General features: G+C 39.4%; 1 protein-coding gene across 7 annotated transcripts in view; it reads right to left on the reverse strand.

Annotated features, from left to right (window-relative positions):
* The window catches only part of ZNF536 (zinc finger protein 536), a 344,256-nt gene that overhangs the window by 288,321 nt on the left and 29,736 nt on the right, over positions 1 to 26,199 (reverse strand). For 3 of the 7 annotated variants that reach the window (XM_017828818.1, XM_017828821.1, XM_017828819.1), the window contains exon 2: positions 1,580 to 1,659. The exons of 1 other annotated variant lie outside the window; for it this stretch is intronic. The gene's annotated coding sequence lies outside the window, so the exon portion shown is untranslated. Of the gene's footprint in view, positions 1 to 1,579; positions 1,675 to 26,199 lie in introns of all 7 variants that reach the window. 3 more of the 7 variants (XM_017828817.1, XM_017828824.1, XM_017828823.1) reach the window with 1 other exon arrangement.

A 26,199-nucleotide genomic window follows, 5' to 3' on the forward strand; every position in this document is an offset into this window, starting at 1 on the left:
CTCTATGGTCAAGAGGAAGGTAAGCTTTGTTAATTAGAATCGAGTAGGAGCTTCTGCATGTGTATTTTAAGTTTGTGGGCTCGGAAATTTTTCTTTTTTTCTTTTTTTTTTTTTTTTAATATACTGTGGCTTCATAACACCCCCCCTGAAACTGAAGACGTGTTGAGAGTTTTCTGTTTTCTGTATTAACATCACAACAAACAGCACATCTCTCAGATGGTTTTATTTGGATTCCAAATGCTATTACAAAACGAACCACGTCTTTGCTGAGCTATTTAACCATTTGATTGAAACCATTTGTATTACTAATTGTCCGGTTTTGCGCTCCTCCTTTACTCTGGCAAGTGTTTCCTGATATTAGTAGGGATCAGTGAAGTGAATTGGTCAAACTACATCCTTATTTACAACATTAAAAAATCCACATATCTTCTCTGAAGTTGATGGAATTATTCTAGAATCAAGTCACTGTAATTCTTTCTGAGTCAATTGTCTAGAATAAAATCCGGTAGCTCACATTCAATTAGTAAGTTTTAAAAATTGTGAGCCATACTCTTAAATGATATAAATTCATAAGTATGGACATCAATCCTGAAAACACTTACGTCTATACTTAACTTTACTCACGTGAGTAATTCCATTAGCATCAGTAATTCAATACCTGCTTATGCATTTGCATTACTGAAGCTTTAATATGCCTGGATATCCTCTCACTTACATCAGCTATAAATCAGCACAACTCCACTGAATCACACAATTTCTACTGATTCCCAACATATAAAAACGAATGGACAATCCAGTATAACAATTATAATAAAGAAATAACATAAGAATTTGATTTGGGAGCAGCAGCTATCAGAAATTTTGATTTAAGAATCAATTAATGCATGTAGAATGTGGAATTAATTATTAGTTATTTCCTAGGAAGCTAGACTTTTATTTCAAACTGAGGGCCAAATAACCCAATTCTGATTTCACACTTATTTCCACACCAATCTGATTTCTCAGACTTTACAGGAGCTTTTCTTCTATTGCACTGGAATAGCTCAGAGGAAAATCACATATACAGTGTAGTACAGCCCTCCACCCACTGATTTTCATGGGTGTTCTTCTCATGCTAATATACAACAGAATATGGGTTTTAATAATATGCATGAGATGTTCTATTGAACTTACGGGGGAAAAAAAAAACAAACCCAAAAAGTGATAAAATGAATTTAATCAGGAATGTCATGGGTTTTTTAAATCAGCAGTCTGATGATAAAGTAATAAATGATGATTCATCCCCAACACAATTATTACATATCAACTGCATAAAGATGAATGCTCATGATTTCACCAAGCAGACATTTTTCTTGAAAAAATCTATTTGTAGCTCACTATACCCTGAAAGAACTACAATAAAGTTTTGCAAGGCATAAACATTGTATTTTTGAAAATGTAAAATAATATGTGAGAACAGACTTTAAAATCTAATTTAGGTAGTCTGTTTTAACACAGTTTTATATGGAAAAACAAACGTATACTCAGATCCATAAGTAGAAGAAACTGTTATGAGAATAAGATAAGTAAGTATTCTTACCAGTTATTCTTAAGCCAAAGAATCTGTTCCCTGGATGTGGAAATTCTTAAAAGACACAGGATAGGTACTGAAGGTCACAACTGTAAAAATAAAACCTGTGAGAAATTTAATATGTCAAAACTCAGTGCTTGAATCAGATATTTACGTTAAAATATTACAATGCCACCTCAAGCAGACAATCTACAGGACAGCAGAGTGTATTAAGAATTATAATATTAATGGGATTAACATCTTTTATTTTTTAAGCCTTCGTAATGTATGTGTTTGGTGGTCATTTCATATTGGGAACTGAAAACTTCTTTCAGATCAGGATTGTTTTGAGAGGGAAAACCTCTCCTCAAGATAATGATGAGGAACAGAATGAAATTCTTCTGATCCTTTCCCCTAGACAGTACAGCAAAAGAGGACAAAACAGGATAAAACAAAAGTTGCATAGCATACTCCAGAAACCCAGTTATTCTCTTTGACATTGATATTCTAATCTTTCAAACTGAGTAAAAAGAGAACAGCTACTAATTGTATTTTTACTTTTTTTAATTCCATTTTATAACAGAAATAAGTCCTTTGTAGATGATCTCATCTAATAAACCCTACTTAAAAGAGATAAGAGCCAGCAGTAAAAGCCAAGCCAGAATACTTCCAAGATATTTGTCAGTAGTGAATTTAGGGCCATTACATTAGTAAGCAAAATAGAAACAAAAACAAAGGGCGTTCTTAGAGCAAAATAAAGTTCACTCGACTGAAGCTATAATCTGAAGAATTTATGACTGAGAATTCTAACTATGTTTATTCCTATGCATGTCTAACAAATGAAATTAAAGGTCACTTCCAAATAATACACTTTGTACATCTACATCAGCCAAACTCTTTCATACAATCTCTGAAACCCCAGTTCAAGCACCACAGCCTTAGGGCTTCACCTTACCAACACTGATTTCCCAGAGAAGCACTGACTTCTCTGCAGAGACCCCCTGCCAGGCTGTGGTACAGAATTGCATCCTTCATTTCAGTGGGAAATAATTAAGAGCTTGGCCATTTTGCTGCATTTGGTTTAAACCAGTCAGCACCAGCAGGACCACACTGCTGCACAAGGTCATTTGTTGACTTGAAGGGTAAACAACAATTTTTAGGGGTTCTATTAATGATGTAAACAATATTAAATAATTTTGAAAAGTACTAAGAAGCACAGCCCAGTATTAGTGCAATACCAGTACAACAATTTTCAGGTACCTTCTAAGGTGTCTCCAGTCTCCACTTTGTCCCCATTATACCCAATGCAAAATGCTACTACAGAATGTCCCATATGTGGGACAAATGCTGCTACAGTGTCCCACTTTGTCCATGTCACCTCCTCTTTTCACTCCTTTGGTTTCTCCACCACACCAAACACAGGCTACTTACTGTCATTGTCATGGTTTACCACAACACTTCCTAAATTCCACCCTTTGCTTACACATTGAAACAGTCTTTGTCACGCTTTGAAATGTTCTCCAAATGATGATTCTGCCATACAACTTCTCTGACACAGGAGAACTACCACAGCTAAAGCTTAAACCCCTCCTTTATAACTCACATTTCCACAGCAGACTGCCAACAGTTGTGCACTAGACACCTGGTTTGCCATCCCCATTTTTCCTCACATGTAGGAAGACATTTCTTTTTTGCCTTCTCCTCATGCCTAATTTTCTTTTACATTCCAATTGTCTCTGGGTTTATACCTGAATTATAAGCCCCAAAAGGCAAAGCCTATCTTCTCATTAGACACTTTACTGTACTGAGCTGAAGGGGAGGTAGCCAGGCTCAAGGCATTACTCCCATTTCCATTGGGAAAGTCAAGCCAGGCACCTGCAATGTTAACTGGAGAGAACAAAAAACCCTTTGTAAACGGTTAAAGAAAACCCCTGTCATCAGATTAGGTCTTCCCAAATATAAAGTCATATTTAGACAGGACTCAGGTCCCATTTATAAAGGCCCATACTATTTTTTTAGAATTTAAATGAGTGTATTTCAGTTACAATATTTGGACACATAGGAAAATCAAATCCCTGGACTCCTGCAGATAAACATAGGTCCCATCCAGCATTTTCAGTTGCACAGTATCTGAAAACAGTGACAGCTTGTTTGTCTGGAATTCCTGCTGTTGTTGATGCCTTAAAACCTCACGATATACCTTTCTAGTGTTTCCTTGCAGCTTGTTCTATGTAAGAAAGCCAAGCAACAGAAACAAAGAGGATAATAAACTGTTAGGTTTCTAAAAGATGTTATCTCACTAAACAGGTTCTTAGTACTCCTACACTGACATCACAGACTACATTTTTGCTATGCTATTACAAGGCCACTTGTGTTTAAAAAAAAATTTCAGATTTTACATACACGCTCATGACTTGCAAAATTCTAGGAATGATTCTCAAGGGGCTTTCACTAAGATGCTTTATAAATTCTGATGACAGACAGAACAGAGTAAGGCTTCATCTCTTAAAGTCCTGTACTGATTTGTTTGGAGGCTTCATGTCATTGATCAGCATGTCAATGTCTCTTGCAATCTGCTTTCCAGTTCATGACTAAGAGTGAACCCCTCAGGTTTAAAACCTTAAATGATTTAAGGTCTGTGATACATAACCTTACGAACAAATTGGGAAAATCTGTAGCTTTACACATTAAACTGTAGCAGAAATGATTTAAAGCCTTATAAAAAGGTATTTTACTTACCTGTGCTAATATTATTCTAACACATTTGACACTGACTATGTAAAGCAGATATTTTAAAGGTACAGGCAGCAAGCTGCACGGAAACAAATTAAGACAGTTCCACTTAGGTCAAATTGGGCCAGTTTACCAGTGTCTAATACACTCCCTGGCATTAAAAAATGGCACTGTGAACCCTTACAGACCAATTTATCATGGTAAGTCTCCCAGAGGAACACTCCTGTGCAGCTGTGCTCAGCTCAACTAGTGATCCTGTTTCTCCTGCACACCTTTACCCCCAAAGAAGAAAAAACCCCAAAGACCTTTAGAAAGAAGAGGATAAAAAAGGGGTACTATTGAGACATAACTAGGGTATAATGGCACAATTTTTGTTATTCTTAAAATATGCTTATGTAGATCATTCCTTGAAACGAATTAGAGACATGAAAGGGAGAAAGTAATCTCATACCATGATGAGTGGGGGACAGAAGGATTTCTGCAGGTTATGGATGAAAATCTAATACACAGCAAGGGAAAAGAGAGGCTTGAGCATGGGCTTGTTCTGAACAATGGGACTTTCCCCCAAACACTGAGGTTAAAGGCTTCATCGGAAGGCTCTTAGCACCACATCCCAGTCCGGTTCAGCTCAGTGTTAAACCCCTGCTAATCTCAAGGGGACAAGGCTTGGGCCCTCTGTAAACAGCATACCCTTTCTGATGGAATGAGGTGTCATGTTTAAATAATTATTCCCTATCAGCTGCTTTCTGAGGGCCTCTCGAATTGCCATGGCATAGCTGCTCTCACCCCAGGCACATTGGAGATGCAGGGACAGAGGCAGCGGGCAAGGGAAGAGGCTCAATGACAGGGCGAAGGCAGCCCAGCAGCCGTGTTGGGACACCCTTCACAGGCCCCCACACGAGCTTGGTGTTCATCAGAAATGCAGGATGGGGCCAACGGGGCCTTAAGGGTCCACTTAGTGTCACTGGGAGTTACGCGCACAGATGAAGAGAGATAAACAGTCCCTAAAGCAGGATGCTGGAATAAATATCAGTGTTTTTCCACTGTTCCCGAAAAACATAAGAGCTGACACCACTTCTCTCAGGCTGGGGCATGGTTTCCACCCATGCCACCACAGCCTCCCAGTTGAGTCGCAGCCATGCACCAGTCCTCATTTACAGCTCTGGTGTCAGACCTCCCTTGTGCACCCTGCCCACGCACTCAGAGATCTCCAGTACATAAAACTCTCTGCCTTTTTAAAGAAAAGATATTTAAAAACTCAAATCTCGCCACTACAGGATCTGTCAACGTCTCCTGGCAAATCTGTGGTGTTTGATCTAACATCCTTTCAGGGAAGCTCCTTTACATCACCAAGATCACGAGACAAACTATGGCTCTCATATTCCCTTCTGATATAGGTAAGCAAGAGACAGCACAGAGAACAGGACAGGAATGCACATCATTTTAGCTCCTGGGGAGCCAAGGGGTTTGCAAAATATTTTATCAAAGAGGCACAACTCTCTCCAGCTCCTTAGGTGTTTTTTTTCTACATATCTGTGCTTCAGACATCCTAGTTTGCATTTGTCTTATACAGCTTTTACCTTGCTGTGTTCTTTGGCACTAACACCACCATTAACTTGCCCCATTAGAGGACTAGTCATTGGTTGCAAAGTTAATCACTTCAGCATGGTGCTGGTCCTGCCTTTCAAGCTCAGGCCTCATCCAAAGCCCAGACAGCCATGGGACATGGTTTAACTTGGTGGTGGCTGCTGCAGGTCAGTTCAGCACGACTGCTAATGACACTTGTACTGATGGTGGGGACCATGGCATAACTGTGACTTGGCACCTGCCACTGTGGATTTGGAAAGGGGTCAAATCCCGCTCCAGGGGCCATATCATGCCTTGGGAACATGCAGGCACCCTTCCCCTGGTGTGAGCAGGAGCCCCACATGGCTGCAGTTGTGTCATCCTCCAGTAATCACACACTGGGGAAAAACCCTGTCCATTGTTTAAGTGGGGTTTCCAGAAGAAGGGGCAGGGTCATCCCAGAGCATCAACCCCAGGGGACAGCACCCACTGCCCTCCTGCCCCAGCGCTGCAGAGCAAGGGAGTCTCCAGTAGCTGCTGCACATGCCAGGCCCCAAGGACAGCATTTCCCACCTGGGATGCCCCAGGACCTGACACACAGCTTCCCTGGACAACAACCCCCCGGGCCAGCTGGCACCCTTGGACTGCCCTGGGTGGCTGCAGGGTAGCACCCACCCCCTGAACCCCCTCCCCATGTCCCCAGGGACCTATGGTGAGGCTGGGCTCCACAAAAACACCCCAAGCACTGGCTTTTCTCTACCTGGGCTTCTCCCTTCAGAAAGATTTGTTTAAAAAGTAAAAGCTGGGTCAGACAGCTGCCCACTGAGTTCCAGGGCAGGTGTTTAAAAAGGGCCAACTTAACTTTCCACCTATAAAAAAAATAACTTTGCTCAGAGGAAAATTGGATACCTGTGCTCAATTCCTGTGGGTGTTCTGGATGCACAGGATGAACAGACATTTGTGGCAATCTGATTGAGTTGTAAGAAAACATTATGAATTTAAAGTAGTACAAAAAAAGGTTTCCATCACCTCTGTGCCTATACCATGACACATGCATCTTAATATATTACATAATAAAAAAGCCATGATGTTCTCAACCAATCAAATTACGCTACTGTCTCTTTAATAAACAAATCCATGTGCACATTAACAGTGTTGAAAATTCAATTTAAACTCTTTGTCTGTTGCTGCTTACTCTAAAGATGGTCTTTCTTAAACAACAGAGCACCAAGGAGTCGTTAGGGCTCTCTCTTCATTACTTCAAAAAACCAATCATTAGACACCAGAGTATATACGTAATTAGAAAATCACTTCCTTTGCAATCCAAGCTAAGTAGTTTACATACTGTAATTACAGGGACAAAATCAATTTTTAATCATTTCACTGATTGGGCTCATCAGCTCTGTGGGAACATTGTAACCTGCTTGTTGTGCAAAAGCAACATCTGGGCTAAAACAATTACCCTTTGTTTGCTACAATATTCCTTAAATCTTTTTGCTTGCATAAAAAAATGAAAACACGAAGACGAGATATTTCGATGTCTTTTTGTCCTTGATCAACATATATCCTAAAGTGCTACTTGCAATGAGAGTTTAATGTTCCTCAGAATTTACAGTTAAACAGTACACTTCCAAGGAATGTATTTTTTCAGGGAGATAAAAGTATCTGATTGTTTTAAAGAACCATTCAGCTGGCTAATTGTTCCATAGCTAACACATGGTATTCAAACAACCCACACATTACAAAAGCTCATCTGGATAATAATGGGCAACTATTATTGCAATGGTTTACACTTTTCTAATACAAATGAATGGATTTTATCAAAATTTGAAAAAAAAATCTAAGAAGCTGGGTATGTGTGAAAAATAGATGGTATGAATTGGCAAGGCAAGGCTAAGCATTTTGTTCTCTTAATAGGAAATGACCTCATTTACACTGGAGTAATAATTAGTACTGCTTCACTGACAGTTAAGAAAAAAAAGTTTCACAGTATAATAAGGCAGCATCTCCTTTGTTAAGATCTACATTGATTATTAACCCTTGCCAAGAAAACCCAAATTTAACTCTGCACTATGTGTGATAGTGCTTTTTTTCAGGCAAAAAGTAAGAGGAGGAAAAGGGGGGGGAGAAAAAAAAAAAAAGAGCACAAGCTAGAACTAAGGAGGGATCCCAACCTGCACCCACCAAAACCAGCAGCTGCTGTGTGGCTGGTATCAGAGCAAAGAGGATAGGATATCAGGGCTTGTTAAGTGAGGATATTGATGTCTGAAATATTTTCTACTTGGTGAATATTTAATAATAACTCTTGGAGAGTATATTTTCTTTTGCCTGGATTGGGAAGCAGGCGTGCATCAGGCTTGTTCTGCGCTTCAGATCTGGTCACTCTGAGCGCCAGATCCTACCACTTGCTGTGGTCCCACGGGGATGCCCCAAGAGAGGAAGAATTACCTATCAATTACCTCCACTGTCACCTCTTCTCCCTGCTAGAGTTCCCAGTCCTGGGGACACAGCACACGGGAGGCAGGGCAGGGTCAGCCTGTGCTAGAACACTCCAGAGGCTGCTCTGTGTCACCCCTGCACACGACCTGTCCTGCTCTGTAGGGATTGCCCTCCCTCCACACCCTGCTCAGCCCAGACCTGGTGAGGCACATGGGGACGCAGGCTCTTCCACTGGCCAGGGACTTAGTCCATGGAAAGCTGCTGTGCCAACAGAGTGAGTGGGAGTCCTGCAGCTACCCAGAGATCAGGCAAGCTACAGACAATGGCAGCCCGAGCTCCTCACACGTGCCTGTCAAAGGAACCCCGTTTCTGAATAATTTACGCAACATTTAGGTGAAAATATTTTGTATTTTATTCAGTAGATGGCTTTTTTTTTTATAATGAGGCCCTCATTAAAACCAATATGTGTGTCATATTGTCAGGCAAATATATGTTAAAATGTCACTTTGAATATGAAATAACACATTTTTAGGGGCTTGACTCATTAAAGAAAAATATAAGCAAAAGAAAATTTCTGTGGGTAAGACTTTAAGAGCTGGACAGGAAACATTTTCCTGTCCTGCAAAAAGTTTGAGATTTTTTTTTTCTTCCTCTCCCCTCTGCATTTCAGAGCAATTACAATCTTATGAGGGCTTCCATGAAAATAAAAGTTGAATAAACCAACAGGATGCTCCCTGTCATTCTCCTTTTCCTTCCTCTCCCACCCACCCACCACTTCCACAGGACAGCCAAGAGCGCAGCAAAGCTGAGGTTTTAGACTGGCAGGTCTCACACCTCACCTGAAGGCACCCACTCACAGACCTCAGCCACTGCCCCTCACCTCAGAGCTATTCCTCTTCAGTAATATAACTCAGTATCCAGTGGCCAGAAAAAAAATGCCTCTAAGCAAAGCCATGCCAGAAAGGCACATGAGGGCTTCAGACATGCCCTGAACAGAGAGCACAGGTCCTTCCCCCTTACCAGATTTGATGAAATTCAATCCAAATCCATCCATTTCTGAATAAAAGTAGTCAAAACTGACATGTTGCAACTCAAGCATTTGGTCAGAGCGCTGACAGTCAGGACCAACCATAATCCAAATTTAGTTGGGTTTAAGCACACAAAACTCCTCAGAAGTGATCTACATCTTTGCAAATGCAGACCAAAGATAACAGAGGATCAACCAGCAAAAAGCTACAAATTAAACACAACCAAAAAAAAGCAAAATTATGCCCCTCGCAGATCCACAATAAACACTGGCATATCAACACTGACGAAGGCCACAATTATTTTCATCCACTGTCCAGATGTTCCAAAGGAACACAACAGCTGTGTTCAGGCAGCAGTGCCAGCAGAGGGGCAGTGCAGGCCCATCTCGCCTGTCCTTCATCCCTTTTAATCCTTCCCCAATGTGCAGGACAAGCCCTTTTGGTCAAGCCTGAGAGGAGCTCGTGAGAGCAGACCCCTCCCAAAAGAGCAGCCTCCCAAAAGCCCTTCAAGACAACTGTATGCCATTCCCAACATTATACATTATTTCAAGAGGACTGGCATTTGAAACCCACTTACAGTAGGCAGCAAAATAGATGAAACTGAACCTTTTTGCTAACATCTACACAAAAACTTGGGGTAGGGCAAACATACGTGAGCAACCCAGCCTCAACATAAAACATTCAGTGGGACGGTTCTTCAGCCACCTAACAGAAACCAGCCATGTGGAACTCCCTAAAGTGAACAACCTTAGATTCCTCCAGAGTCTTTCTAAGATCTGCAAGACTATTTCAATTCAGTTCACCTCTGCACTTGTATGACTTATGTGCAATTAATAGCAAAAGTTACAATGGTTTGCAAGACCAAGCCCACTGCCTTTTAAATACTGAAAAGATTTAAGGTTTTTCTTTATTTGTGATCATTTAAAGATGGGTGTTACCTGCAGGATTTTGGTATGGAACAGTAAAGGGGAAAATCAGAATCTCCAGTTCTGGTCCTGGGGTGTCTCAAAAGCACCTCTGTTGGGAATAGATGTGTGTCAAATGACAAAAGGCAGTTTTGATGTTTATCTAATTCCATGGGAGTGCCTTGTTATAACCATAATTGAAGTTTGTGGCAATTCAAAAAGAAAAAAAAAAGGATACAATAATACAGTCAGGTGTTAAGGGAGTGTGGGAGAGTTATTAAGGTGTTGGAGCCTAATTGTCATCAGGAACAACTATCCACTGATCCACAACTCAATTCTATTTCTACTAAACAATCATCAATTCACAGATTTTAAAGAAAATAAAATATAAAAAAACTTATGAAACGATAGCTTGGGAAAATGCATTTTTCATTCCTAACTATCTTGTTAGTGTATCAAATTACAAAACACCATCTGAGGCAGTTTTTACCACATCACATCAGAGGGCATTTCATAAGTGATACTGCTCTCATCACAGTCTAGTAGAGAAAGAAAGAGGGAGTTTGTTTATAGATTCTTTCTTGTTTGTTTTACATTTTCTATGTGGAAAAAAAATCCAATAACCCACAAAAAGATGTAGGTCAAATGTTCTCATCTCAAATCTTCCTTGATAAGTAGCGATTTAAGAAGTCTATATAAAAATGTGTTATTCCCTTTCAGCTCACAGGAAAAAATGTTTCAGAAATAGCACATAAAAAAATATTCAATGTCACTAAAACTGGAATAGAAAATGTTTTATAGATTAACAAACATTGTAATGAATTTGCACAACCTTAACTGACTGTATACATAGCATAATGAAATGGTCTACATCCTTTCAAAGAAAAATTAGGTATTCCAGCACATAGCTTTAGAAAAGCATTGTTCAGAAAAAACCTGCATTTTTTTTCCAGCTACCATGTAATTTGTGAGATGCATTTTTAAATGATCTGCAACTGCAGCAGGTTTCATCAGTCAGATGATACAGATAGATAATTCACCAAACTGTCACATGATCTTCCATCAGTCTAAAAGATGTGAATATATTGCCACAAGCTTTGGGAATAATGGGTGCACCTGTTTACAGTGTCACCTCTGTTTGCTAATTGTCTCCTTGAGCTACATTTTACTTCTAATGCATTTATTTTTGACAGGCAGTGTCTATTTAGAAATCACATTACTTCAAGTGCAATTGTTCTTTTGTCTATCAAGTAAATGAAGTGTTGTTATACAGATTTCAGGTTCTGATTAGTGAAGTATCAGCACACCACAAAGGTCAATCAGTTATTTACCTGAAGTAATAGAAGTATGACAGGCCTCCTGGATACCCTCTAGATCATGGTATAGCTCACGTTAGCATTAAATATTTTATATTTCAAATATATATACATACACCTTTGTTCGCATGCATATATCACGTAAATGTATTAAATGTTCCAAAAACATACAATATTGTACATTCCCACAAGAACATAAGGACAAAAGCACTCAAGTAGAAAATGTCAATGTCAACACAGACCCAACTCTTCTTCCCCAGTATTTCAAGTTAAGCCAATGGTGATAACCAAGGTGTCGGTCCCACAAACATTTTGCAATTGTTTATGTGCATAAGCTGTCACACCAACAAACCTAATGCTTTAAAAACAGGCTTTTTTTCATTGTCCTTCCTGCTTTTTATATAACAGTGAAGCAAAATTTAGCTAAGGTTACTTGCATTAGCTTCAACTAATAAGATGCCATAAGAAATTAAGATGAGCCACTTGAGGTCTAAGAAAGACCACAGGGGATTTTTATTCACACCCATACCCTCATGTCTGCAATGTTATCAACATTCAGGCAAATAACATATCTGACTAAGTACAAAGCCATGCCTTTATATATATAGTAACATATTCAAGTAGAACTATAGTATCAAACAGGAAATTTTGAAAGCCTAAATCAGCACATTGATCACAGCCACTTCACTGCATATATATTGATCCTATACACACATACAAAAAGACATTTTAACTGTTTATCACCAAGGTGGAAAATAGTATTTCTGTAGTGATAGCAGTGGTTTGCCAAAGCCTCATTATTTCTCTTGTACCTCTGTCAAAGCTTCACATCCCACATTTAACTCTGCCATGCAAGGACAAAGGGAAGGGAAGCATGAGAAAGGAAGTATGAGAGCAAAAGAATTTCCCATAACAAAGGCAAGGTCCAAAATCAACACCTACCCATCCTCATGAAGGTCTAGGTACAGCCTGGTCTCTGTACACACACAGTAACCTCAGGGGTTTACCAGGGATTTCCAGCCACCATTGCTCTTTTACCAGTTTGCCAAAAGAAACAGAGAAAAAAAGCCACTCATGCCTTAAGTCACATTCTAAATTGGCTCCCAAGAGCATTCCCTTACCTTGTTCACTAAAGCACAGGGTGTGTTTTCTCAGTGTTTAGCATATGCTGTGTAACCTGAGCAGGACTTGTATTGTTCCAGTGGTTGTTTTTCTAAAGTATGTTCCCATCAGGACCATAATTACATGCAAAATACTAGAGCCAGAGTCATTCATAAAGTAATTTAAAATTTTCTCTAACACTTTCTAGCAAGATTAGGGCACATCTTGAAACAGAATATGGAAAAAATAACAAATCTTGGGCACAGATGCAAACCAATGATAAAAGTTCAAATTACTCCAGGTAACTTCATGTATTCCAAGACCCAAACTCTATAGGGAAATATCCCCTGATGTATTTTGAAGAGCAGTCCATTTTTCAAGTATTTCTGCAAGTGTAAGCACAATTTAGATAGAGCTAATCATTCATGAGCATCTTATATATCTGTATTTATGACTAAAGCTCCTGGAAACTTGAGTCTGAAGTTCTCAAACCATACTTTTCCCACAGCTTCTAAGGTTAAAAATCATACACTTAGCAGCAGCAGGATTGAGCCTGATGCCTGTAAAAGAGGCAATGGGCATGGAATTGCTGTTTGCTCACTAGCCCAAAGTGTCTCTGTGGGAAGATGTGTCTCCTCCCATAGCCTGATGCTGCAGAAAAGAGATCATTTATGTGGGAAGTGTACAAATTTATTGAATAATTTTACACCTACCCTAAGAATTATTGTTTTCTTTTACACAACAGCAAGTAATCTTTAGAATATTATTTTGCATACATAGAAGAGGATACTCTAGCAATAAAGCTGCTTGCCTAAGACTAAATCCTGCCAAGTACTTCTTTTGCACAGAAACAGTCTCCTTGAAATCAATGAGATTTCTTGAATGAGCTCTTCACACAAGTAAAAGGATCAGGTCCTTAAACAGCAGAGAGTACAGACGACCATGTTAACATAAAGCATCAAACAGGAGGAGGTCTCGGCAATGGACTGAAGTATAGTCACCTACCACACATGGTTAATGAGAAGTGACAGGCCAAATTCAGATCAAATGTAAAGAGGGGCACTTTCCCTCCTGGAACAAAATCTGTTACAGAGGTCTAAGCTTTGGTTCGTGTGTAGTATCAGGTAGCAGCAATGCAATTAACCATCATCCAGTGAATTACCAAAGCTTGCCAGCACCATCATCACCAAAATAACACCCTAGAGACACAGGAAAAACACCACCATCTACCTCCCAATGCCCATGGCTGGACCACAGGTGACGGTCCAGCCCTAGAGAGAAGAGGAGAGATTCAGCACAACGCCACCAAAAGGGATCCGGGATGCAACATCATCCTGTGATTCTATGTACATGTGCCAGAGAGCTTTCCAAAAACACCAAGGCACTGTTTTCCTTAGTACCCTGGGTTCACCCTTAGTTCACCTGCTTGCCTCCCAGGCAGCTGACAGCAGCCACTGCAACACCCACATCCAGCACCACATCTGACTCCTCAGACCCCTTTTTCTCCCTGGAAACACCTCACGGCACTGCTGAAGACCAGGCCAGCCCCTGACCCTATTTTACCTCAACTTCTGGACCTCTACATAATTAACAATGGAAACATTTAATTCTGTTTCAGTCACTGCATTTATCTTCTGTTTAATATATATTTTAATACTGGAGGGAAGAGGGGGTGAGGACACAGTTCTCTCCAAGCAGAACTAATCCTCCTTTGAGGACAGACGAGCCCCACACAGCCCTCAAATCCGAATGGCAAGAAGCTCTGGTTAGCTGGGGAGGCTGCACAATCCCAGCAGGTTGTAAAACAAGGATAAACAACAAATTATAACTTAGTGGCAACTTCCGTTTTCCCCCTGCAGCCCGGGATGTGCGAGACTGGCCACTGAGCGCGTGGGTAAGTGCGGGGAGCACATATGTGCCAGCAGAGTTTATAGTGAAGGAGGGGAGCACGTGGGTGGTAGCAATTTAAAAAGCAGCTGTGTGTATGTTTTTCCCAGTTAGACTGTGAAATCACAAATGGTGGAATCAGCACTGTAAGCTCAAAACCACGTTAACCCACTTGGCTGCATTTTATCGTTAACTTTGCGTCTACATTTTTCTTTATTTTTATAAAGAACACAAAATGACTCCTCTCCCCAACTACCTCCTTTTATTAATAAAAGGATAAAATTACACTAAATATTTCTAACGTGATGATAAAATGGTGAAGAATTAGAAAGTATTATAGAACAGGACATTTGTGGCCAGAGCCTTTGGAACATTCATACTGTTACATATATTTTCTCTAAGTAATCAGGAATGTATTGGTATTTTGAAATTATGTATCTCTAATAACATAGAAGTACTTAAGAACAGAAATAGACAGTAATGGAAAATGCAGTCAACTGTTGACAACATATAGAATTTCAGAAAATAATTTACAGAGAACAGCACAGCAGATGAGTCAAAATTTTCTCAAAAATATTTCTTGCCTCCGATAGTCCAATGTAATTCATTTTCTATCTCTGTTCATTAATCATTGTTAAAATTAGTGATCCATTTCTTCCACTCTGCCATCTGCACTCAGCTTCGTAACAAACATGACACCTTCCTGCATAATAAAACCTGACAACTACGAGGATGCATTTCCAAATAGCTTTCTGCATATTTGCACCTCTATAACTGATTCCGTTGTCAGACAAAAGTGGATTATTTAAGCAGAGTTCTTTCTTTATCAGTTCAGTACACAGACGTGTGCTTGTGAGGGAGTGCATGTGTGTGTGTATGTATGAAATGATCAAGTAAAAATCACTTAATTTGAATTAAAAGCAATATATACCAGTTATCTTTGAATTCTCATGGTATGTAAAATTGGTCATATATATGTGTGTTAGTTTCCATCTTCTACTATGAAGCTTAAGGATGTAACATTTAGATTGGCTTCATCTTGTAAAGTTTGCATACACAAGAATTATCCTGACACTCCAATTTCCTCCAAAAGAAAAAAAAACATATCCAGCTCGGTTTTGTTTCCCAGCCTTTGATCACTGACAATTTCAAATAAATATTTTTAAGATAAGATGAAATATCCAAGCAATGAGAAGATATAAAAAAGTGCACAGATAAATAATTAAAATTCAGGATGTCATTTCCATCCTGTTCAGGCTAGCCTCTAATCTCCTGGTGACAGACAGGGGACCAGAGAACAAGGTTTGGTTCTTGGTCTCTTTCCATTCCATCAACAGACTTGGAAAGCCATGGCAGCAGGGCATCTGAGTGGTCCCTTCATAAACGCTAATTACACTCAGATCCCACTGATTAGCAGAAGCTGCAGTTCTCAGCACACTGAAAATCAGGCTAATGGTGGGAGCATCAGGCCATACACATGCAAGTCAACGTGAACCTGTCCACCGACTGTGAGGAATCTGGTGCCCTGTTCACAGCTCTCAGTTTAGTGAGCAGAGCTGGTGAGCCATGAAAGCCTCCGTCCACTTCTGCTCAAAAACTGCAAGACAGCAACACAGTGCAGAGGGGGCACTAAGGAACATGAAAGGGCACACCAGAGTCCTCTGGAGGCTAAAACTAGTTAACAAAACCTTTAAAATACACTCCGTCAGCCCTGAAAAGTAAACTGATCTTTAACTGGAATTGGGAATGCACCATCTTTTCTAATAGAGAAGATTATCATTCCATAATAACCTCAAATAACTGTGCCCACAGCAAGTTCTGCAGGTGCCCTGTAACAACAGAGAGAATGACATATGATGCCCAGGGTGGGAACTGTTACTCTTTCAGTCAGCCTCCTCCATGTTAAGTTTTGAGTCATGGCCACCACAATAACCCACGCCCGTGCTGCTGTTTTCCTCCAGGCCAGGTGAGCCCACGGCCACCGAGCATCCCTCCAGGACAGACACAGCTGCTCCACAAGCTGCTGCACTCACGTCTGATGGCTGCCACCTCTGAGGAGCTGCTTGGGAAGGGCAGCAAGGGCTGACAGCACGAACTGGTAGATGGTGCTGTGTTCAAGAGACCATGCTCATTTCCCAGCTCTGCCAGCTGACCTACTCACTAAACTTGGACAACCGTCCCAATTCCAAATGTCCCCATTTTCCCAGTACTAATGGAGATGCTGACACTTGCCTCCTCTGCGACCCGCTGATGAAAAAATCTAAATGGCTTTCAACAGCATCAGAGACTACAACTCATATAAGGAAACTGTATACACATCATCTTTCAGTGCCCCAATTTTCAGCTGTGCACTGCTACTAGCATCATTCCTCTCTCTGATAAATTTGTGACAGAAGCTGTCAGTGGAGAAAAGATCTTCCATTGCATAATAAAAAACGTATATGACATAGACATTATAAATTATAGTTATAAATTATATATTTATATATAATAATATATACTGCAATGCTTCTTTTTGAGTAGGAAAAATATAAGGGGGAACTTGAGTAAAAGTCCAGAGGGTCAAATCCAAATTCAAGCAAGATCTTCAATGTAGACTATGAGAAGCAGCAGAACAAAGGACCCAATTCTGCCTTCAGATGCACACCTGCTATTTACACATGCACGACAAGCCAGAATGGGACCCAAAGTTTCTGCAAAAATTCTTTCAGAAAGTTAAATAATTTTCCTCTTGAAGGAAGATAAAAAAAATTAAACTTATGTATTTTTTTGATAGAACACTGTCTAATATAACAGCAAACGTATGTCACATTTTGGAAGAAAAATCTGCATCTGACATGAAAGTGTCTGTTCAAAATTTAAACCAGATGTGATATAAAACAGCTGAAATCTAAATTTTGGAAAAAATCAAGATGCAGAAAAGATGCAGCAACTGACTTCTGCTGGATACTGCACGGGTAAGAGAGCCCTCTTTTTAAGGTATTCAGACTGGAACCTTTCTAGGTACACAGAAATACTTTAACCTGTTGGTATTATCTTTCTAAAATGTATCTTATTTTGTGGTCTACAGTTTGTAGGAGTGGAGGGTTGTTTTGTTTACTTTTTTTTTTTTTTATTTTCTCTCAGTTTTTCAATTTGGAAATCGACTGTCTAGCCTATTTATGAATTTTCTGTATATTCCTTTACAGCACTCAGTAAGCATTGGAGAACAACTACTAACTATTCCTTTTATTCTTCCCTTAAAAGAAAAAAAATCAAACAGGCATTGTCTCTATAGCTGCCTCTTTTGCCTTTTAGTTTCCTTTTTTCTTCACATGTCTGCATACTGACACATTCAATTTCAGGTTATCAGCACATCTGAATTACAGAATACTGATGGGGATAGAGGGCAGGCCTCTCTGGACTGATTAGCATCATTTAAGAAAGCATTCACTTGCTTGCTTCATTGGCTGCAGGGATTCCATGATGGGTGGCCTTTTAGCATTAGAAGTCAATATGGAGCAATCTCATTTGAATTAAATATGGACAAAAGAAAAGATTTGATTGTGGTTATTCATAGCTAACCTTTTAATTTCACAAAGCTCTGAAATTTGGGAGTTTGTAAGCCCTAAAACTTAAATATACTTAGTTTTTCATTTCTTTTCAACTCAGTGCTCTTCTCCTCCTCCAGTTTTTATGTACTTTCTAATTTGTGCAAAACTTAAACCAGCGGCTTATTTCAAAAGAAATGTCTGGATGAATATTCAGGAAAACCTTTTAACCTAGTTAAACCTACACTGACTATAAAAGGAGGAATGCCTGATTCTAATCCATAAATGTATGTAAATCCACACTGAAAAACATATTTGTCTCTATCAGACTCATACTTGTTTCTGAATGGACCATAAATGCAGCCAAGTATTTCATTAACACAAATATATTATGTATGGCCAGTCATATTATGACCTTTGTTAACAAGAGCCTAAACCCATGGAAAGGTTGCAGTGATTTAAAGTACAAAATCTGAGCAGAGGGGAACAAATTTCTATTCTCTCATTAAAGTAAAATTATTCTGTGAACCAAAACATAAAACAGTAATAACAAGTTCTACCTAACCAGTAAAATCACAGAAATGTATTACATCAGGCTACAGAAACAACTGGGAGAAAATAAGTAAAGCTTAAGTTTTCCAAGAGATCAAAAGAAGTTGAGTGCGAAATTTGACTTCCAAGTAGATGAAAGAGCTAAAAGTGTAGCCAACCTCCCTGAATATCTGATCCCTCTGCACTTGAAGACAGTGGGAGTTTTGCCATTAACTTCAATGGAAGCAAAAATCAGACATTGAGAAATGAAGTGGAAATGGCTTTTGCTGAGCTGGGCTGACTGCCATGATACGGGATAAGCTCAGCCTATGAGGAACAGAGGATAAATATCACACTACTTGTAGCACATGACTTGTCCCTTTGCTACCTATCCCAACAGACCAAGCTTGAATTTGAAATATATAGCTAACTCCAGTCCAAACCATTTCATAGGTATCCCGATGAAGGAGAAAAGTATTAAAAGTCCCTCAGTAGGTGTCTCATAGAAAAGGATTCCAGCAAATCATTCCTGTACTGCAGACACCATTGAATCTGAAATCAAGGTCTGTTTAAAGCATTTTCATGGATCATGTTAAAGATTAAATCAACCCTTTTAAAAAGAAGCAGTAGAACACTACCTGCATTTATCCCTTTTAGTTGTTCTATGGAAGTTAAGGCTGAAACCACCCAAAGTATTCACAGAATGAGTCCTGTATTACTCAATACTTTAGTTTATTCTTGCTGTTGCACTACAGAGAGCACCTACACGAAAGAGAATGGAAGGTAGGGAATATGTTTCCTAAAGAAACATACACATTCAGCTTTTTCAAATTGTATGATCTCACTGTAATATTCAATTGCTTTATAACTCAGCTTTTCCAAGTTTCCCTCCTGTCCCTACTTTACTAACTGCCAAAAAAAATTTATTTCAGTTTTTTTTTTCGAGTCAACATCGCAGACCTCTCCACTCTCACGCAGTGTTACATCAACAGCATCCCTACCATGCATTTTGTCCATTTTTAAATGGAATAAGTCTAAATAAAGAAACAAAAGCGCTTGGGAGCACTTTCACTGCAGCATAAGCATTCTGAAAAGGCCCTTCACAAATGTTTCCAATATGCTTTATACTGCAACCCAATGTGCAACTTCTAAACTACACCACCACAAGTAAGAAATTAGAAATGTTGAGGGCTATTGAACACTGAATTTTCACAGTGCATCTGCACAAAGTTACTTAGCACAGATGTTTCTGTAATTGTGATCCACTGGAAAAACTTAAAGTGTTCAATGGCCCTCACACTTCCACCTGCAGAGCAGTACTGGCCTAGTACAACTATGCTGAGCTGTACCGTATAAAAAGCAGCAGCAGAGGCTGGATCTGGCTTTGTAAGGATTTTCACAAATAGTGTTATTCTGCTTTGTTTGTGAAGGGGTGCCACGATTTTGGGTTTTTTTCTTTTCGTTTACAAAAAGACCCACATATTAAAAAGGGGTGAAATAGATTTTACATGCCTGGCTTTGAACCTGGGAATCTCCCACAGTGCAACTAATTGCATTGCCAACAAGACACAGGAGTACACCCACAAGCAGCATAAAATGTAACTGTGAGGGGTGTGATGGTAAGTCTTTATAAATAATACATTCATCCCAAGGTGCACTTGTGTCTGTGTTGTTAATGTAGGTATTTTTTCATTAGTAGCTGTAAAGATATCTGGGCAGGTGAACATCAATATGCCTCTAAAGACAATAAAAATTAGGAAGCAGGAAGAGAACAGCACTTGTTTCTTAAGCAGAATAGTTCAGTATATTCAGTTGGTACAAGAGCAAAAGGAAGGGAAGATCATTACAGTGACCCCAGCTCTATATGAATCCACATGGCCTCAGAAATTCCAAGGAGTGCATCACCCTATTCTGTCCAAAAAAAGGGTGTCTCTGAGATGGCAGACACAGGCAGTATCTTCCTGCCCACAGGAACAGCTGAGCAAAGAGCAAGCAGCACAAATCTAGTTAAAGAGCACTGAATAAGGACCAATAACTTCTTTGTCATCCCACTGCCAACATACAAGAAAGCAGGTGGACCACTCAGTTAACCTCCCTTGCATATCCTCAAAAAAGGATTCTAGAGATTCTTTTAGCTGAGAAAACAAGAGGGAATTGATTAAAGACCGTGAGAGAAGGATAAGACAACTTCGATATAAAAAACATCATCTAATATGGCTATCAGCACACACTGGACTGCAGAAGTACATAAGAATTTAGTGATAGGTTGCTGGTTTTCAAAACACAAATCCATAATGTGGATTCATATTTTGAGCCATAAAAAGTGAGGATAACAGCTAAGTTAACATTTGAAAATTGGCTGCAGTAACCACTAAATACATTTTTCAGAGGATATGAACAACAATATGACAATTGCTCCCAACTAGATAACCACTTTGTGCTGCTGTCCCACCAGATCTAACAAATGTAACCATGTCAGTGCCTCAGCAGGAGAGCAGCCACTTAATTGCTCCAAGAATCTTTATTTTTATTGTTCTTGTTGCTAAGTTGTTCCTTATCTTATTTGCTACAACACTCTTCTAGCATCTTTAATTTTCTCTGGAGTCCTGCACAGCAACATTTTACCCTCCTCCCCTTCACTGCTTTCTGGCTGGGTCACCTCTTTTTGTGCTCATGTGCCTTCCTCCAAGTTTATGCTGCCGACACCCACATCTACCCTGTGCACCTGCCTCCTATCTGAGCTTGGCACACCTGCCTGCACCTGAGACCACCTCTTCTAATCATGTTGCTGTCAATTCAAACTTGGATGAATAAAGCTAAGCTATGTGTCTTTCCTTTCAGCCTCTTGCCATTCCCTACTTTGTCACTGTTCATCAGCAATGCCATTTCCTTGCCATCTTCAGAGTGACTCTTTATTCTCTGTCTCAAAAATTTCAACTCCCAAACCTGCTATTTTTTTCATGCACCCTAGTTTAAGAAACAATCTCCTGTTTCTAAACAGTGAAGACTCTTCAACTTCTCCATCCTGACTGCTACTGCAACTACTTCTACTTACTCATTCCCCAAATACTCAGCTCCACCCCAGCACAGACAGCTGTTCCCTGAGTAGGCCCAAGTGTTCTGCAATAGAAACAATAAATAATTAAATGATAATGAGGAGGCAGCATGCTGATAGAGGAGGTGGCACTACATCCTACAAGACAGCACCGAATCAGTGTGCCAAGATAATAGAGAGAAACCAGGCTGATCTATAAACTGAATTTTCATTTAAGTCTGAAAAGCAGAATTCTGGTTGGCCATAGTAAACAAATGACAGTAGTGGATAGATCTTTGATTATATTAAATTTACCACCCTGGGCAGCATTTTAAGAGATGTCCATAATGTCCTTTTGAAAACTGAACACATGGCCAGAAGCCCAAAGGCATGCAAGCCCTTGACCCTTATTCAGGCACCTAAATCCCACTAGAATGAAGATCAAGCACCTCAAAACCCAGAAGGCTGCACACTTCAGAAGATGTAAGCCACAGGCATGTCGTTCCCTGAGACACTTTTGAAGTTGTAACCCCTGGTCAAATGCTATCTTAAATACTACCATCCCACCACCTCAGCTCTCACAGCAATTTTATCTGGTTGATGTATTTATTTCTGTCCTGTTCTGCTACAAGCTGTAAAAATAGCTTAATTGTTCCACCTTAGAGGTGGCTGCTGCTCGGTAGGAAACCTTCTTAAGCAACTGTTTCACAGCCATTTTGTTAAACTTTTCAAGTGCAGCAAAGTTTAAGGCACTTGAGTGAAGGTTCACAGGTAAGCACACACTCCTCTTTTAACCACAGAGCTAATCAAGAAACATGAAAATAACCTGTGTTGCACAAAACATTCACTCAGTCCTCTTTCATACTAAACCTCATGGTGTTTAAAACCTTGGCACATTTTCGGGTTTCCAGCTATTCTCACTGCACAACAACATGAACAGAAAGAAGCTGCCTTGAAATAACCATTTCTAAAAGCTTTTGGTCTCCAGTTCCTTCTGTATTAAAACACTGACCCTCCTCATGCGGGGAAAGACATTTTAATGTTCAAGAGATGAAATTTAGTCCCAAAAATAAATAAATGAAGAAATGTTAACAGTCAAAAGGTAACAGGGAAAACAAGAGAGGAATTAAAGCTGAAATGTCATCCTTAACTCACCCCCACCGTGCCCAACTCTTGCAGGGGTCCTCTAACAATTGGTAATCCTTCATAGTGTACCATATGTGCTGCAATAACAAGGCCCAATGAGGTACATTAAGGATGTCATTTCAACCTTACCTCCTTGCTTCTGTGAGATGAAGGGAGACCCTGAACTCCATTTTAACATAGTCTAGTGATTAAATAAAAGTTGTACTTTTCTAGACAATGCTGCTCAGTTTTGTAGTGTAAATAAAAACGGCTTAAGTTGGTCAGCTGCTAACCACATGGTAATAATAAGTACAACAGACCGAAGTTCACAATTATTTCAGATTTACTCTCTTCCTGATCTTTCATTTTTATCAGCAAAACATCCTCTTGGCAATGGGAAGCTAAGCTGAAACTTAAATGAAAAAAATGCAAGAAGTAAATGACAAAAGACACAATTTTATGAAAGGAAAATATTCAGACCTCAGCCTTGACCTTGACCTTTTACTGTCTTTTAACATTAAACATTTGCCCCACCTTCGAAAAGATAAATGTGGCTTTTGATGACAGCCTATGTTATCTGAGGATTAAAATAGCCCTCTTGCAGTGCTCAACATTAAAGTCTTCCGCATTTGCAAAATTGCAAACAGATGCAACTCAAGTACCTGCAAATAATCTGCCAAGACCAATTTCAAAAGGGAGATTTCAAAATATGTGGAAGTCATTAGGACATGTATTATTTTTGCAATGAATAGGCGCCAGGAGTGTCTCAAGAAGCAGATGGGTGCTACTTTGTTTATAAAAGATCAACAGAATATTTGCCTGTAAATGAAGACGTATAAGCTATATGAAACAATTATGTTAAAATGGTGAATGTTTCAAAGCTAATTGTAATGGTCTTTTAAGATCTGAATTCCTCATTTCTTACAGCATGCTAAAATATCATTTTAGTTTTGGTCTTGATTGATATAATTACAAAAATGGCAGAAAATTAAAGCAAATGCTGTCAGTTTTGCTGTTGTAAATGTTGTCACTTTATCACTTGTTTACAGTTGCACCCATACTGATAAGTGAATATTTTTCAACATGCATAAAAAAATACGACCTTAATCTCATGGGAAAATACAGAAAGGACACTAAAAGACGTTAAGCTTAAAAACAAAACAAAAATATTTCCCAAACTGCAACATGCTACCTAAAGACCAGTAGTTTAAAATTCACGTTTATAAATTTCTAGCTTATTAAAACAGAGGATCACAAAGGAAACTATGACTCTATCTAACACATATAAATTTATAAAGAACTCAATAAACATTAATACATTATCCCTGCAACAGAACAATAAGCTGTAGCACAATATGGCTGGTTAAAATCTCAATGTTGTATTTCTCAAAGTAATATATTTTAAATCGGGCTTCCAAATGATAATGAAAAATTTTTCTGTCCAGATACTAAATCTATTTGGCATTATTTGCCACAAGGAGGATGTATAAACTGAAAAAAAACCCCAACCCCCAAAAAACCAAGCACATATTTTATTTGCCCATCAAAAAAATTAATTGCTTGAGCAAAGAGAATTCTGCACTGTTGATTAAGATAGCTATATCCAGAAAATTCCACTGAATAAATATTTTTACATTTGCCTCAGTACTGGTGAAGAGTACTATTACAATCACAGTTTAATATGTGTATTGAAAATAATTGAGGTATGTTTTGGGAGGGTTCGTCTGTTTGTTGTTTGTTTGGGGGTTTCGTTTTTACACAATTAGACTTAGGTAAATAGAAATTTATAGGAGATGTGTAAGTCAAGAGTAATTCAAGATTTGCTGACATTGTAACACACCAACTACCAACAACTGCATGGCTACTTTCATTTATTGCCATTTACACAAAATTGTGCTACGGCTGGCTTAAAATACAGTGGAAGCCCTCAGAGTGCAGGTTAGGAGACCCAGTGAAAGTCAGAGAGCAAATGCAAATACTTTTCACACTCTCCAGGTTTCACTAGGTCCTGCAAACTGCAATCTTCACTTTTTTTTTTTTTTCATTGTGACGAAGTTTCTGCTAGGACCTAAAAACTCTGTTCTTCACTGATAATCTTCCAACTGGGGCTTCTACTGTTAGTGTGTACCTGTAAGATAGAGAGAAGGAGAAAGTAAGAAGAAAGAGACAGAAATAGAAAAAAAAAGGTGCTAAAGAGAAATTATGAAAGATAAGCAAGAAGAGCTAGGCAAAGGGAAGAAAAAAACCCAAATATCAGAGCAAGCAAAACATTAAAAACTTTGAATTTTAAAAAAAATTCTTCTACATGTGAATAAAGATCGCTGTATGGCATTAATGGAATATTTCTTTGTTGATATACAGGTTAGATAAATGTACTAAAGGTAAACCACATATAAAAAACGAATCTGCAGTTAGTGGAAATGTTTTTTCAAAACTTGCATTGGCTCATATAAATACAGTGAGGAAATATCTGGTGCCTTCTAGGAGATACAATTAAGAGAGAAGTGGGCTTCCATTCCCTAGAGCTCAGAGTGTCCAGTCTCAGCACTATCAACTGAATCACAGTTAGGTCAAGAGAGCTGAGCCACAAAAGTCCATGCAGCAGGTCATTCAACACAGGCCATCTTAGGGCAAAAATCTCATCAAGGAATATTTTCTCTGTTACAAAGTACAGCTCTGTCACCAAGTGCCGCACTTCACACCCTTAATTTTGGGGGTGCTTCACGACCATCTCCCCTTAGGGCATCTGTGGGCAGATCTGCTGGAGAGAACACTTGGCGAAGGAGAGCCTAATTCTAAAAATTTCCCATCACCAGAATTAGGAAGCTGGTGGTAGCAGTGGTGCAGAAAAATAAGACACTTAGACCCGCCAGCTCCAAGTGGACAAGTGTAACCCAAATGAAGTGCAGCAAAAACTGCTTCTGACTAGTGTCCTTGTCCCACATGGTGAAGAGGAAGGACCATCTCATCTCGGATCATACTTTCTCCAAATTATTTAATTTCTCCATTGGAGCTGTTTAAGATTATTTCCATTTTTACTGTAACCAAGCCAAGTCAGATAAACAGAGATACTGCCTTCCATTCCTAGCCCAAACACATTTGGGATCAGTTTCCCAGAATTCAGCCACAGGACAATCCCTTCACCTCTTTAACCTGGAAGGGACATCTCCCTTCCACTGCCCCCAGCTCTTGTTTCAGCCTGGAGAACCCAACAGACAGACGACAGGCTGCAAAATAGCAAGCCACCATAGTAAGTTTTATTTGAAAGCAGTTGCCAGATTTCAGAAATGGCAGGATTCCTGTTTGTTTGGAACAGGAGGATGTATTTATACTGCAGATACGGTCTGAGCAAGAGGTTGTCTTGCTGACTGCTCAGAACACGTTTGTGGGAGTTCGATTTCAGCTTACGAAGGGGTCTGCACCATCTGGAGACTCCTACAGGCTCTTGTCCACTT

This window comes from Lepidothrix coronata, unplaced genomic scaffold, assembly GCF_001604755.1.
Source record: "Lepidothrix coronata isolate B3197 unplaced genomic scaffold, Lepidothrix_coronata-1.0 Scaffold153, whole genome shotgun sequence".
NCBI classification, from domain to species: domain Eukaryota; kingdom Metazoa; phylum Chordata; class Aves; order Passeriformes; family Pipridae; genus Lepidothrix; species Lepidothrix coronata.